Source organism: Pristis pectinata, chromosome 24 (assembly GCF_009764475.1).
Source record: "Pristis pectinata isolate sPriPec2 chromosome 24, sPriPec2.1.pri, whole genome shotgun sequence".
NCBI classification, from domain to species: Eukaryota; Metazoa; Chordata; class Chondrichthyes; order Rhinopristiformes; family Pristidae; genus Pristis; species Pristis pectinata.
The window spans coordinates 6,207,411-6,219,662 of NC_067428.1; positions in this window are offsets into that span (position 1 = coordinate 6,207,411).

Below are 12,252 nucleotides of genomic sequence, written 5' to 3' on the forward strand. Positions count from 1 at the left end.
GTCATGTTTGCTATTCCCTTCCATTTGATGTCCCCCAGTTCTTGAACCTCCTTCAATGTAAACAGTATTTCCTTTTCTAATCTGTCTGTACCCTCCATGATTCGAAAAAAAATCTCCTTGCAACCTTGTCAATTCTGATGATAACACCCCCAGCTTCTCCTGCCTGTCCACACAACCAGACTCACTCACATTTTAATGAGTTCCTTATTTTTCAGTCAAATTGTCCGAAATGTCCCGGAGAATGTGGTGATGAGCTGCCTTCTGGAATTTCGGCTGTCCCTCTGGTGAAGGGACTCCCACAGTGCTGTTTGATGGGAGATCCAGCATTGAGACCCAGTGAGAATGAAGGTCCATCAATATATTTCTATGTCAGGATGGTGTGTGACCTGGAAGTGAAGCTGCAGATGTTGTTGGAGCAGCCTGGGGAAGTAACAGCAGGACATTTTGTAAATGGAACACACTGCATCCACTGTACACCAGTGGTGGAGGGAATGTATGTTCATAGTGGTGGATCGGCTGCCAAACAATTGTGCGGCCTTGTTCTGCACTGAGCTTGTGGAATGTTGCTGGAGCTGTACTCATCCTGACAAGTGGGGAGTATTCCATGATGATGTGGCCTTAGATCTTACAAATGTTGGAAAGGCTTTGTGATGGTAATGGCATTGAATGCCAAGGGGAGGTAGCTCAACACACTCTTCCTGGACATGATCCTAGTCTGGCATTTATGTCAGGTGAACAGTACTTGCCACTTATCAGCCCATCTGAATGTTGTCCAGGACTTGCTGCATGCAATTATAAACTGGTTCATTTGCCGAGAAGTTGCAATCATCAGTCAACATTCCCACTTCTGATCTTAAACTGGAAGGAAGGTCATTGATGAAGCACCAGAAAGAGGTTGAGTTGAATGGACTGCTGTGAGGAACTCGTGCACCATGTCCTGGGACTGGGATAATCGACGTACAACAACCACAGCATCTTCCTTTGTGTGAGGTCTGATTCCAGACGTTGGTGTGTTTTCCTCATGATACTCATTGACTTGCGTGTTACCAGGACTCCTTGATGTCACAATTTGTCGAGTGTTGCCTTGATATCAAGGGCAGTCACTCTCACCTCACCTCTGGAATTCCATGTTTGAACCAAGGCTGTGATGAGTCACAGAGTTACAGAGTTGTACAGCACAGAAACAGGCCCTTCAGCACAGTATGTCTATGCCCATCATTGCAGTAAGCTGTACTAGCCCCACTTACCTGCATTTGGTCTGTAATCTTCTCAGCAATTCAAGTGCGTGTCTGGATGCTTCATAAATGTTGCGAGAGTACCTGCCTCCACCACCTCCTCAGGCAGCACGTTCCAGATTCCAACCACTCTGTGAGTAAAAAAAATTCCCCTCAGATTCCCTCTAAATGTCCCACCTCTCTTGTTTTAGGCTTTCCCTCCATTGGAAAAATATTCTTCATGTCTGCCCTCACTCTCTTCCTCTTAATTTTGTATACCTCTGTCGGGTCGCACCTCATCCTCCCAGACTCCATGTAAAACAAAAGTCGCTGATCCAATCTCTTGTTATATCTGAAAATTTAATCAATTAGTGAGACAGGATTTCACACAAAAGTAGCCATGCTGTCTATCTCTGATTAATCCCTGTATTTCCAAGTGTACATATATCCTGTCCTGGGAAATTTTTACAATAATTTCCCTGCCACTGATTTAAGACTCACTGACCTGTAGTTAACTAGCTTCTCCCTGCTGCCCTACTTGAATAATGGAACCACCTTTGCTCTCCTCCAGCCATCTGGTGCCTCACCTGTGAGCTACAAAATTCAAAAATCTCCATCAAGGACCAAGCAGTCTCCTGCTTTGCCTCCCAGAGAAGCCTGGGATACATCCCATCAGGTCCTGGGGATTTACACACCTAGTTTTTGCTCCAACACATCTAATACCTCCTCTGACAATGCTAAAAAGCTGCAGAATATCACCATCCCTTTCCCTGAACTCTCCATTTACCATGTATTTCTCCTCAGTGAATAGAAATGAAAAGTATCCATTTAAGACATCACCCACATCCCCGGCCTCCATGCACAGATTCCCCTTTTGCTCCCTAAATGGAACTATGCTTTCCTTGTTTGATCCCTTGCTCCTGATATAGTTACAAATTGCCTTGGGATTCTCCTTCACATTGTGGGTCGGTGACGTTTAATGGTCCCTCTTTGCTCTCCTAAGTTCTCTCCTGCACTCTCTCTACTCCTCAAGGGTCTCTCCCATTTTCAGTCACTGATCCCAGCCAGGAGTTTCCTTCATTTTCTTCATCAAGCCCTTGATATCCCTTGATGTCGAGGATTTCCCAATCTTGCCATCCTCTCCTTTCACCTTCATGAGAGCCTGTTGGTCCTGAACTCTCACTCTCCCACCTTTAAAACACTCCCACCGGTTGGATGTTTTTCTACCCACAAGCAGTTTTTCCCAGTCAGCTTTCCCCTGGTCATGTTATTGGAATCAGCCCTCCCCTATTTATGGGTCTCAACTTGTGGATCATTCTTATCATTTCCCAAACTCCCTTGAACCTTACAGAATTATTACCACCATCCCCAAAATGCTCCCCACTGACACTTCGACAATTTGCTGAGACTCACTCCCAAGATTGGGTCCTGTTCAGACAGTTGCTCATTAACTGATAAAACTCTCCTGGATGAACATAGAACATGGAACAGTACAGCACTGGACAGGCCATTCAATCCACGATTTTGTGCTGATCTTGATGCCAATTTACACTCAATGTCCTCCTCCTGTGTATCATCTCTATCCCTTTATTCCCTTCATATTCATCTGTCTATGTAATGTCACGAACCAGCAACAAAAGAAACACACTGAGCATGATTTAGTGTTAAAAACTATTTTATTAATCACTACTTATGATAATACGTAAAATAAAAGTAAAAATGTTGGTATGTTAGAATTCAAAAATGTTAAACTTTGAACGTTAACCCCAAAACTAAACTCTTCGTGTGTGTGTGTGTGTGACAAAGTCCAAAACTCCCAGTTCCTGAATGGTTCTTAAAGTTCAGTTCCGCAAGCCATAAGGTGAAACATGAGCAAGGGCTTCTTCAACAACCACCGTTGTCTGAAGATAAGACGTAGACGTAGAGAAACATAGAGAGAGTAAATATGAAATCCAAATGTTCCACGATGGAACCCAAACGACACTTCAGTGTTTACTCGGTAGTGACTTCCTCACCCCGAAAAGCATCCGAACCGTGGTCGTCCACACATAAATACCTGTTTCCTTCTACAGGTCAGCAACAAAGTGAACTCCACCGGATTACTTCCAACTTCCATACATGGATTTCTATGGCAAACACAGTTATTGCTTCTCATCCATCGATAGAGAAAACAAGCAGGCTGGTGTCTCTCTCCCTTCTCTCTCTCTCTCCTTCTTCTTCTGACTTCTTCAACAACGTCATTACGTCCTTTATCTTCTATTGACGTAAGCACGCCCCACACACACATACACACGCACTCTCTATCTTAAAGGGACTTTCACTGAGTCCGTAACAGTAATAGCTTCTTAAACTCCACCAAACTGCCTGCTTCCACTACTAACTCTAGTAACCCATTCCAGGCACCTACCACTCTTTGCGTAAAACTTGCCCCTCACCTCACCTTTAAACTTCCCCCATCGAAGCTGTAAAGCATGTCCTCTGGTGATTGAAATTTGTACACTGGGGAACAGATTTTGACTGTCTACTCAACCTGTGCCTCTCATCATTTTCAAAACCTTTGTTCAATGGTCTGGGGAGAACAACCCAAGTTTGTTCAACCTTTCTTTATAGCTCATAACCTCTCTTCCCATAAACCTCTTCTGCACCATCTCCAGGATCTCCACATGCTTCCTGTAACGGGGTGACCAGAACTGCACACAATACCCCAAGTGCAGTCTGACTAAAGTTTTATATAGTTACAGCATGACTTCCTTACTCTTATACTCAACACTATGAAGGCAAGCACGCCAGATGCCTTCTTTATCACCTAATCCACTTGCATGGCCACTTTCAGTGAACTATGGACCTGGACCCAAGAACCATCTGTCGCTATCTCTCTGATTGCTATCTGCCACTTTTCTGCCCATATCTGTAACTGATCTATTTCCCGCTGTAATCTTTGACCGTCCTTTACACTGTTTACAACTCCAAATTCCTGGCGAATTTTACAGTGAAAATGTTGATTTATAATCTTATCATGTTCCGTGTCCAGCGCAAGTTCTACTCGACAGAGTTGTGTCCAGTGATTTGTTACCGTCTTTTAATGACCACGTTTCTCTTTACAGTTGTGTTTTCTGATCAAACATGAATTAACCCTTTGTGCTATTTCTGCTGCGGTGTCCCTGACGTCGTTAATATACTATTTCCGGCACTGACGCTTCCTCTCTGTGTGAGTTTGCGCAGTTTCAATACCGTCAGTTTATCTGCTTTCTTCTTGGTTTGATAGAGGCGAACATAAGGGGTTTCACATTCCTAAAGTGGGGACCGGAGTCTCATTGGTCACAGGATATTGCCGTCTGAAGACAGCCCACGGTTGTCAACACAGTGGAACGACATGTTTCAACTTATTGTATCAGGATCTTCCGGCAAAACCTCCCTCGGACTTTCACTGAAACTCCAATCCTCCCAGTGAGGGTGGAATCTCCTGCAGACACCCATCCAATAAAAGCCCCTCTCCCATTGCACCGTCCTTGCCTCTTTTTTCCGTCCAGTTGCCCCTTTGAGCACCGGGAGCGGACACATTAAGCTGATGCGGGGTCGCTGCTGGTGCCGGTGTGTATCTCAACTCCGTTAATGGCTCGGTGCCAAAAAGCCTCACCCATTGGAGTACATTTTCCACTGGAAATCACTGGTCCCAGAGCGAGGGGTCACTGGTTGGGGGTCGGAACTGGGATCTTGCATCGTTCCCCTCAATAACCAGAGGTACTGAGGCCAAGTGAGACCTCTCTGGGGGAGTTTACCCCAATCGAGAAGGACTTCACTTCAAATGTATCGTTCATCATGGTTGACCAACATACACTGTCCTCCATGGACACTGCCCTGTCCCTCAGTGAGACTCGGGCCCCACTTTTGGAAGCTGGAACCTGTCACTCGCGCTTCTATCAAACTGTGAAATGACGCGAGTTCTTCAGTGACCTGAAACACGTCTTCTCTTGTTCCCGTTCCAGCTCAGCAGCTCCCGGACCCTTCAGTAAAACTGCTTGGGCCGTCAGCCGAGGAGTACTCCGCCTGGTCAGTAAACTGTCGGTGGGCTTCCCTGCCGTCAGCTGGACAGTGGACGGGAGTCCGACGAGCAATCAGGTGGAAACCAGCGCGGTGAGGCGGAACATGGACAACACCTTCAGTCTCAGCAGCTACCTGACGGTGCCCGGCACAGACTGGAGCAGTGGGAAGGTGTACTCTTGCACAGTTCAACAAGGAGCGCCTCGAAAATATCCGCAACAGTCGCACAATCCAGCTGTTGAACAGAGTGCGGCTGCGGGCGTGTTTGCTCCCTGATTACCGGGAGATCACTGCCTTGCATCTTTCACCCCCTCTCCCACTCTGTGCGCTCGCTCTTCACTGTGCTCCAGCGCTTCGTTTACCGCATCATTACCCTCTCTCCCCACCATTTCTGAGTCTCGGCTCAGAGACCACTACCGCAGCCCCTCCATACCGGTCCCTCCATGGACCGGGTGGTCGGCACCGACCAGTGGCGGGCACACGGTGTCAGAGGAAGAGTCCATTGGACGGAAAGGTGGTGAGGGGATGGAGGTGGGAGTGGGGAGGGATGGCGCAGTGGGAGAGGCAGAGTGGAGACCGAGGAACCCTGGCACAGACGGCAGGTTTTGTCTTTTCTTCCCTCCCTCTTTCTCACAACCCTCCTTCTCCACCCCCTTCCCTCCCTGGTCTTTGTCTCATCTTCGATCCATCCAGCTTGCCCGCCTCTCTCCTCCCAACTCGCTCCCCCCACCCTGTAGCACCTGTTTGCCTGATGCACATCCATTCTCCCACTCACTCGATGCTCCCCCGCCCCCACCCACCCCCCAGATGGGCAGAGGAGAGATCTCTGCGGTTTAATCGTGGAATTGTAAGTAGAGGGGATTTGTACGCAAAATTGTGACTTGTGTTCTGCCTCTGACCTATAGAGCTGTGGTGTATACACTGTGGGGTCTCCTTATTTAAAATAGGGTATAACTCAAAGAGAGTATCCCAGAGGAGGTTGACTGGACTCAATACTCTGACTTGTTGGTCATCTTGTGAGGAGGGTGAGGGTTGTATACACTGGAGTTTTGAGGAGTGAGAGGGGCCGTGACTGAAACATCAGATCCTGAGGGGTCTCGGCAGGGTGGGTGTGGACAGGATGTTTACTTCTGTGGCAGCATCCGGAACAAGTTTTTCGTTTGTAAAAATCAGGGACCGACCATTTAAGACGGAGGTGGGGAAAGTTTCTTTTTCTCCCAGAGGGCCGTTAGCCTTTGGAATTTAGTTCCTCAAGGGACGGTGGAAGCGAGTCCATGAATGTTTTTCAGTTGGAGTTGGATAGATACAATTTCAGCAACGGGGCGAAAGGTTAACAGGAATACGCAAAAATGGGACGTTAAGCCTGCACTCAGATCAACAGTAAACTGACTGAATGGCAGAGCAGGTTAGAGGGGCCGAGTGGTCTACTCCTGCTCCAAAATTGTATGTTCATGTGGAAATCTACCCACTTGCTTCTATGACACAGCCCCGACCGGAGGATCTCACCTGACTGAACAATGCTGTACTTCACTCGGAAATAGACAGCTCCGCACAGCAACCCCTTGGACCACTCTGACCCAAGCCATCCATCGTTCGGTTGGTGGCCAAGTGCAAGCTCACATCTGATTGGCAGCGGTTTCCTTCACATCACAAGTAAGAGACTCAGACGACTCCATCTTCAGTGGAGGGGTCAGGAGCTGGCCGGGTGCTTGAACACCCAAAACACTGACTCCAAGTCAAACAGCACCCTCGCCTGGAAGAAAAGCTTCGCTTTCTGAGTGTTCCCCCATTCACTCTGTTGATACTGTCTCCAGGTTTGTTTCCCCAAAACACAAGCACTGCAGCACGGGGCTCCTGGGAAAGGATGCGAGTGGGAAGGAGAAGTTCAAGTGAGCCCGTTGCTGGGGTTCGCACCTGGTGGGTGTTTGCCTGCTGCCGATGCTGCAGCCTCTGGTGTGTGCTGGTGACAGGGTGCACGGAGCTTGGTTTCACCTCAGTTCCTGATCTCCCTTCTCCTGCCGCCTGAACCGAACTCTCGACCTTCCTCCCTTCTCTTCCCCACCGCCCACTCCGCTGCTTCCTGCACCCGATCCTTACCCTCCCTCCCCACCATCTTGCGGCCGGGCTCAGAGCCTACTACCGCGGCCCCTCCTTCCCGGTGCCTCGTCACCGACCAATAAAGTGCGTGAGTTCAAGTAATGTCTGAAATCCTGCTGTCTTTCAGTCTGAGGGACAGGAGTGTTGCTGGCAGAGGGAGGGAGGGAGGGAGAGAAAACATGAGATGAGAGCAAGATCCCAGGTGGCGGAAAAGAGGAGAACGGAAGGAGGTGGGATTGGGGAGGGAAGGGTGACAGAGGGAGGGGGAGAGTGGGAACAAAGCAGCCCTGGAACAGACGAAGGTTTTTGTCCGATTTCCACTCTCCCTCTTTCTTGGAACCCTCCTTCCTCTCTCCCTCTCCCCTCCCGTTTCCCAAACCACTCCCTTCAAGTTTCCCTCATCTCCTTTCTCCCAATTCCTCCATCCATCTCTCCCCTTTGCTCTCTCGCTCTCTCCCTCTTGGAAAGGCCTGTGGAAACTTCCTTCCCACCACAAGGAAGAGACTCAGCTGACTCCATCTTCAGTGGAGGGGTCAGGAGCTGGCCGGGTGCTTGAACACCCACAACACTGACTCCAAGTCAAACAGCACCCTCGCCTGGAAGAAAAGCTTCGCTTTCTGAGTGTTCCCCCATTCACTCTGTTGATACTGTCTCCAGGTTTGTTTCCCCAAAACACAAGCACTGCAGCACGGGGCTCCTGGGAAAGGAAACATAATCACCAAATAACCACGCTGCAATGGCCAAGACCCACCATTCCCATCAAACAGAGAAATCTCACACCGACCTGTTCCCAAGTTGCCTTCCCCTGTTAGTGATATCTCAGCTCCCCCTGCAGGAAAGAAATAATTCATCATTTGGACGAATTGTGAACTGAAAAAGAACTTCAGCATTCAAACATTGCAGCAGAAACCTCACTGTGCAATTGTTGTTGACCAAAACACAGAATGAATCCTCTCAGCCCATTGGGTCTGTGTCAGCTCCCAACAGAACAATCCCATCGGTACCGTGTCCTCTCTCCTTATTTCCCTCATTCTCTCACACGTGACATCAACTGCCTCTTGATTCCTTTGTTGCTTCGCTGCTCTCCGGGGTAATTTACAGTCTCATGTCTTTGGACTGTGGGCGGAAAATGGAGCATCGGTGGGAGACTTCAGTGGTCATAGAGAGAACATACAAACTCCACACGGACAGTAACAAGTTCATGATGAAATCCAGGTCCCTGGAGCTGTGAGACATCAGCACTGCCTGCTGCAACTCCATGCCACCCCGACCATGCTACCGAAGCATCCTTGTGCCTGTTATCTAAATGCACGGTCCACTCGTTCTGGAGGAAGTAGGTGGGTATAAAGGGTAACGCCGGGCAGCCCCGGGACTGGTGGGTTCCGTTTTCCTCTGCGTCGTTTTGCCAAAAGCGGCTGAAGTCCGATCCCGTGGGCTGAAGATCAAGTGTGGGGGAACGATTGGAGCCAGTGGGTGAGGACTGACGGAAGATTCACTCCACCCCACTCTCCAGCAAACTGCTGAAGGACAGATTTCACAGCTCGGTATAACCTCGGGGGCTGTGCGGGTGGTGAAATTGTCTGAGCCTGGCTGACGACATCGGTCTGGATGGGAGGGGATCGAGATTCACAGATTGCCCTTTTGTTGCAGACCTACTTTGGTATCTTGTCCCTTGATGCCTCCAATTTTAAAATCTCCTCATTGTTTGCCTCATGTGCCCCTGTCTCTATTACCCCATCACCTCCTTTGGCTTCGGCTCTCGTTACTCACCGGCACAGTGAGCGGCCTTTCCCCCTCCATTGGTCCCTTTGTCTTTAGACATCCAAGCCTCGTGCTTTGCAATTCCCTCTCCCGCCGTCTGTCTCTCTCCACATTCCCTCCACATTCTCTCCACACTCCAAACTTTCCTTCTATGGCCTGGCGTCCATTTAGATCGATAACGGCTCTATCTGATTTATGCAGAGACAAATTATAAAGGCTGGTTGCTGCATCTGGTTCTGATGGAGTCCACAGTTTGGTTTTTGGCTCCAGATTTCGTTCTTTTGGACTGAAGGTTACTTGAAGGACTAAATGCTTGGGAGCTGTCCGGGGCTGAAGATTTGGCGACGGATTGTCTTCATTTCGGCCGACGTGTTGGTGCCAAAAATTGTCTGAGCACAGGAAGTCAGTGGTTTCAGACCCTGTGTTCAGTGTTCACTTGTTACTTCCTCATCATCGTTATGGCGCGGGAGCAGGATTGTGGGATTAGCCGAAAGTATTTTATTTGTTTGCAAATGTCAGTGGACACAAGTCTAAAATGCCACCGTTGAACTCATGCAGATAATCTCAGTGCCACTCAGACCCCGGCAATGGGTTTCTCTTGTCTTCTGCCCCACCCACAGAGGTTTGTCGAGCTGCCACCGATGTCGCCAATCAAATTCCCAGTGGTTTCTTATCCCTTTAAATGGACCAAATGCAGAATCTGTCCCCGCTGTTCAGACCGGATTCCCTGTGTCTGCTCTACATTTGGTGTTATTTGGATGAATGTGACTCAGTTTCATAGGACTGCCTGCAGTCAGGCCTGGCACAGGGACTGACATCCCCACACGCACCGGACCTGCTCTGTGTTGAAGCAAGTCCTGTGTGTGGAAGAGGCCAGTTGAAGTTTGCATTGCACGCTGTCAGTTCCCATCACTATTTTGTGATCAGTTGTGTGCTACAAATCAGTAAAGCAGCCTTTAAAGTAATGATGAGCAAATCCATGTCACGCTCTGTGAGTTGCTGATCCGCACGGCCAACTGTTCTGTGAAACTGAGGTTATCCCTTCCTCTGAGGATGGGTCCCTTGTTGAGTGGTCTCGAACTCGTGAACATCATCTCAAAATACAGCGTTCACCATTTAAAGTGAGATAAAGAGAGATATCTACTCTCCGGGAGTTGTGAATCTTTGGAGCTCTCTACCCCAAAGAGCTGTGAATGTTGAGTCATTGAGCGGATTCAATGCTGAGATCGGTTTTTGGACAACGGGGGAATCACGGCTCAGGGGATTGTGGAGGAAAATTGAGTTGGGCTCAGGCCTCAGATCACCCGTGACATTGATCTGTGGAGGAGGACTGAGGGACCGTATGCGTGGAAAATAAGAACTGAAAGTTGGAACGTGAATCATCCGTACTCCTGCTCCACCATTCAACACATTGATGGCTCATCTGATTTTGGCCTCTACTCCACCATCCCCCCGTTCCCCGTACACCCTCGATGGGATTACAGACTAACATCAGCCTCAGCCCCGAATATATTCAGTGTCTGTTACTCCGCAGCTCTCTGGGGTGGAGAATACCAAAGTTAATAAATAATTTGAAAAATCCCACAAAACTTCTCCAGAACTATAACGAAGATGATGAAGCAACATCTGAACACTGGACAAAGTTTAGTGTCATACTTGTTCACTGAACAAAGTTTAGTGCAGTCAAACAGGAGTTCCCGTGGTCAGAGAATATTTGCCTCCAGTTCGATCGTCGATAAGGACGCAATCTTGCCCGTGGCCACACCTTCAGCAACGGACAGCTCCCTCCCATGAAGATAAAGAGGAAACGTCTTGTGGGCGCACCTCTGTTTCGAAAAGGTGTCGGTGTAGCCGCACGCAACGCACTACTAAAGGAACGCACGGAGGCTGAATTCAAAAACCCTTCACTGATTCAAAATCGCGCGCTTCAATCTCCCATCCCATGGGCCCCCAGCGACCCGCGGGGCGGACCTGCCATCCGGCTGTCCCCGGAGGGTCCCCCCCGAGCGGGTAGTTCCAAACGCGCTACCGCGTGTCTGCCTGCGGCTATCTATGGCGGTTCGAGTCCCGCGTGTGCGGGCCGCCCCACCACACCCCCACCCCCAGAAATGTCCATGGGGGGAGTGGAACCCCCAGTCTGTGTGGCTTGCCTGGGTGGCCGGCCCTTGCGGTGTGGTGCGGGTACCCTCACTGGTTGCTCAATGTCCAAGTGCACCAGTTTGAGGTGGTCCACTGTATAAGTCTCTTTCCGGCCACCCACCTCCACGACACACGTGGATCCATTGTGCCGGATCACCTTGAAGGGTCCCTCATACGGCCACTGTAGAGGTGACCTGTGTATGCCCCTGTAAATAAAAACATACTCACAGACTGGGAGGTCTTTAGGGGTGAAGGATGGCGTGGGACCATGCCTGGAGGTCGGGACTGGTGCCAGGGTCCCTACCTTGTCCCACAGCCTCAGTAGCACCGCAGCTAGAGTTTCTTCTGAACCTCGGGCCTCTGGTATGAACTCGTCCCGGACCATCAGGGGGGCGCCGTAGACCACTTCCACCAGGGAGGTGCCCAGGTCCTCCTTGGGGGCTGTGCTGATGCCCAGTAGGACCCAGAGAAGCTCATCTGTCCAGTTGGGGCCCCTGAGGCGTGCCATCAAGGCCGACTTGAGATGCCAGTGGAATCGCTGTACCAAACCATTGGACTGGAGATGGTATGCTGTGGTGTGATGCAGCTGGGTGCCCAGGAGCTGTGTTAGTGCTGTCCACAAACCAGACGTGAACTGCACCCTTCTGTCGGAGGTGATGTCTGTTGGGAGGCCGAACCTGGCAATCTAGTTTGCAATGAGCGTCCTGGCACAGGACTCAGTGGACATGTCTGTGAGCGGTACAGCTTCTGGCCAACTGGTGAACCTGTCTACCATGGTAAAGATATACCTGATGCCCCAGGAGACTGGTGGGGGGGGGGGCTGATGATGTCCACGTGGATATGTTGGAAATTCCTGTGCATTGGCTGGAACTGCTGGAGGGGGGCCTTCATGTGCTGCTGGACTTTGGCGGTCAGGCAGTGTACGCAGGTCCTGGCCCAGTGTCTGACCTGTTTGCACAAACCATGCCAGACGAATCTGTCTGCTACCAGCTTGATGGAC